Raw genomic sequence first — 4761 nt, 5'->3', positions numbered from 1 at the left:
TAACAAATCTCCTTCTCTCTGATTGTGATGAAGAAAACAAAAATGCGAATTCCCTTAAAATGATAAAATGGCGGTTTAATATTAAAAACAGAAAACTTTCACGAAAATAAGCATTCTATTGACACTTTTTAAACAAAAGAAGACAGTATTAGTATCTGTCATTCTAATTTATCTAGGAGGTTAGTACTCAACGCAAACTATATCGAAAAAAAAAAAAAAAGCGACCATGTGTGTAAAAATACATTAATTTTATGAATAGACGGAGGGGCAATGGTCCCTAATGAACCTTCTAATTGCCGGGCCTTCTGCAAGGCATTAAAACTATCTTCCCTTTACTAGCACTTCAAATCATAAATAAAAATAATCTTCAAATCATAAAATCTTCAAATCATTAAAAAAAAAACACTTAATCAAAAATAAGTGTGATGTAATGTACAAAATGTATTTGTCGGCATAAAAATCTTTTAATATTCAGTGCACAGGGGCGTGCACAGAAATTTTAGGGCCTATTTCAAATGACTTATACGGGCCCCTCTCTTTGCCCCTACGTTCCTCGAAAGAATTTCACCCCTCATATTGACAATATCGGGCCCTCTTCAGGCTCGAACCGAGACCAACAGGCATCCCCCCCCCTCCTCCCGTGCACGCACCTGACCTGCCCCAGCAACATGAATTTCAATCTTTAAAAGCAATCCTCTTATCCTCTTGCTCACCTCAAATCGTATATGAACTGCAATTTAACTACGAAGTAAAACTGGATAAAAAAAAAATGCATATTATATGCATTACTCGGCAATGCATAACTCGGAATGTGTACATTATTATAACGTACACTTTCCGAGATAGAAAATAAGAAGTAAAAAAATGCAGTGAAAATAACAATTTTAATGAACACCCAGCCCCCAATCATAATTTGTAAAATATCCTCAAACAATTTGAAAAACAATTACGAGAAAAAAATGTGAAAAATAATGGATAAAATGTATTTAAGAATATAAAAAACAACACAATTTTATTACATAGACGACCCCCGCACATCGCGTCAGAATTAATACGTACAGCAATGCAACACGCGAACGTTGCCTACGAAAAACGAACGGCAAAGGAAAAAGCGATAAATTGCCAATTATAGTAACCTTCACACTTCCGTCGCCCGTGACAATAGCTTATTTTGGTTACTTACTACCACGGGCTTTCCGTGTCAATAGGCGCAGCCTTTTTTACCATGTTTGTTTAATCGGAATAGTTTCAAATGATGCTATAATTTTTAATCATACTCATTTAAGGTGTACACCTAATTCAAGTTATTGTGATATCTAATGTCTCCTAGAGAGAATAAAGAAGTGTTTTTCTGACCTAACGTTAATCGTTTTTGATGCAGCCAAGCTCATACTCCTAACTCCTGTAACCAGGAGATTCTTGTACTAACCACTATACATATCGCGTCCGCCCTGCTGGTGGTAAATCAACACCCCAGCATAACACTGGGTTTTGTTTTAAAGGCTTCTCTTGTAATCTGGGGATTTAAAATGTTTACTTTTTGGTAATTTTTCCGAAATCTGCCTCAAAATGTTACTGATTTTTTTGTTTTTTTTTTGTTTTGTTCAAGCCTGATTGTTGAACATGAGTCACTTGAAATAACTTTTATTTCCGAGGTGGATCGTGCAAAGCGGGACGACGTAGCTAGTCAATACATATATTTCGTTATATTTGTATTCTTTGTAACGGGATTTCACTGTATTTATTATTTGTTTTACTGTAAAATAAGGATAAGGAAGTTTTTATAATTTTTAACTGTCATTTGTATCTTTATAGGACATTTTACAGCCAAATACTGTGGAATGATCACGTTAATCTAACTAACATCATTGCCATTCTTTGAGCATCAGTGAGCTGCAGCTTATCTATACAAGATAAAGTGTTAGTTTTGGTTTTTGCTATAGTAAAAAACGCATGTCTGCTTATTTAAGGATTTATTTGCCCATATTATCTGGATTGCTTTTGGTCTCAGGAAGATAAACAAGATTGTGCAGTCCTTTATTTTTAATTTAAACTGTTATTTATTTTTTATTCTTGATATTATTTACTTATAGTAGTTACATTTTTGGGAAGTATTATAAATTTTTAGCGAGTGTGCACTTGATTGTTTAATTTTTCAATAGCAGTGTTTTGTTATTTTTATAGCTGCTACTAATTAGTTTATATCTCAGGAAAATCCTGATTTTGGTTTAAAGCTTACATTTAAAAGCCTAGTAGAATGTGGAAGTGAAACATGCTGCTGGTGAGGCATTTATACATCGCTTAAAATCACCAGTTTTTTTTCTCTTATAGGATAGCAAGGATGTCAAGAATTAAGGATGAAGTTACTCAGAGAATATCAGTAGGAAATGAAACAGACAAGATTAATAAAACCAAAGTTTCATCATTTCACCGCTCAAGTAGCCTAAATTAGTAAAGGGCAAATTAACATCATTCACAAAGAACATTTTAGACTACATTTTTCAGCAGGAATTACAGGGTTGCCAACAGCTCCACATTTTGTGGAAATTGCTCCACAAAAATAACAAAACTTCGCTTCCCGTTTTATCTAATTCTGACTAGGCTTACCAAAGCATTTAATAAAATAAATTTATTTTTATTATATTTTGCTAGTTTATTATAACATGCATGTAAGTATGGGAAATTAAATATGCTTATGGGTTAGTGTATGGGGGGGGTATGGGGGTGTGGCGGCTTGGGCCTTGAAAAAGTAATGTGACCCGGCCATGGGTGCACTCGCCCCCCCCCCCCCCCCCGGTTTTTGAAAAAGATGATTTTTTTTTTAAATTTCAACTTTCTTAAAATAACTATTTGTGTTAAATAAGTAAAATTAAATTCATTTTCAACAAAAGACAAGCTACAAAATACTTAAAATGCTAAGTCAATCCCGAAAGATATTCTCTGTTTATGTTCGTGGTGGCCGGCAGGGTGGTGCATTTTCACACCCTGACTTTAAAAAATAAAATTTAATTAATCAGATAGGGAAAAGCTACAATGCACATCACAAAAATTATTAATCTCATGTTTATGACCAGTACGCTTTCCGGCACTGCAGTATGCCTCACTTGCAGCACCGGTAGGGGCTGCAAAGGAGGCACTTTCACTCCCTGGCTTTCAAAATAAATTAATTTAAAAAGCAATATTAATCTAATGTTTTTAATAGTACTATTATTTTTAATCTTTCAATAACTTATTATTTTGAATCAGCAAAATTAATTTTATTTTAAGCAAAGCTAAATTATAAGAGTACAAAAATATTGTGATCAGAGAAATACCTAAAAATTATAAATAAGATATCTTTAACAAAGATGAAAATAAATAAATAAATTGAGTGAAAAAAATATTCTTAGCGATTTACATGCGAGTGTACCCCTTCTGCATATGATTCTGCCGGCCCTCATGGGCCAGATTCAGAACGTTTATGCAGACAAAAACAAAAAAGTAACGCTCTTTATTTTCTTCAAGTTATTGATAACTTGTCACATTTCCTTTGAAACTACATGAGCAGTAATTTAAAACAAGTAACAATTTCTGTGTAACAATGGGAAGACATTTTTAATAAAAAAAACTTATAACGATCTATGCACACACATACATACAAGCACACAACAGTGGCGCAACTAGAAAATAGTTTTTAAGGGGAGGGGTGTGGGAGTATAATAGGAAAAAACTCATCAATTTTATTGATTTGCAAATCAAATCTCTCAATTTTTGAAACTTGTAGTTTTAAAGACGCAATTTTAGATGGTCTTTGGTGATGTTAGGGGAAAGAACGGTACAGGGGACTCGGCGGAAATTTGTAGAAATTGAAACCTTAAAGCACGGTTATAGGCCATATTTTTTGATGTTAGGGTCAGGATGGAACTCCATTGACTCTACCCAATCGGTTTTCTTTCTTTTTTTTTTTTGAAAAATAAATAGAAATCAATTCCTCTCCCCCCCCTTCCAATTTTTTGAATTGCTGTTCAAAAAATGCAATTGTAGACAAACTTTGTATATTTTAAGGAAAGGGGTTTTAGAGCTCTTCCCTGGAGTTTTTTTTTCAAACTGAAGTCCTAAAAACTAAAGCAAAATATTCTATGATATTGTGCGGAGGGGCTCAGAGACTATTTCACTTAAATTTTCATAAGTGGCTGTTTAAAAAATCTATTTTTTTGATGATGTTAAAAGAAGATGGTTCGGGAGCCCTTGCTCGAATATTTTCTGAAAATGAAGTTTTAACTATGCGATTGTATGACCATATTTGGTAACATTAGGGACAGCAATCTTTCGAAATTGAAGTTCCAAAAACGCAATTTTAAGCGATGTTGTAAGATATTCAGAGGGTTTCAATGGCAATTTTTCGAAACTGAAGATCTGAAAATGAAGTTGAAATGTTCTGTAATGTTTTAGGTGGGGGGGGGGGAGAGGGTTCGGAGGAGAGACCTTTTATTTTCAGACGAACTTGAAAAAGAAGGAAAGAAATAGGATGGAAGGGCAACTTAGCTGACCAATTATCTGTACTATGAAAAAAATTTAACTCAAAGATTTCTTTTTGAAAGAAATTAAGATTTACCCTATTTTTTTTTTTTTTTTCTAATTAAAATCTCTTATGCTCTATTGTGTTTCTCAGATACGTTTTTAGAAGTTTCAAAGAGCAAAATGCTTCTTTCGCTAGAAGCAAATGTTGCAGAATGCATAAAAAGACCTTGAAAATCTCGGAAAGAAGAATAAAACCTGAAT

Source organism: Uloborus diversus, chromosome 4, assembly GCF_026930045.1.
Source record: "Uloborus diversus isolate 005 chromosome 4, Udiv.v.3.1, whole genome shotgun sequence".
Lineage (NCBI taxonomy): Eukaryota > Metazoa > Arthropoda > Arachnida > Araneae > Uloboridae > Uloborus > Uloborus diversus.
Note: the sequence above shows the minus strand (reverse complement) of the source record.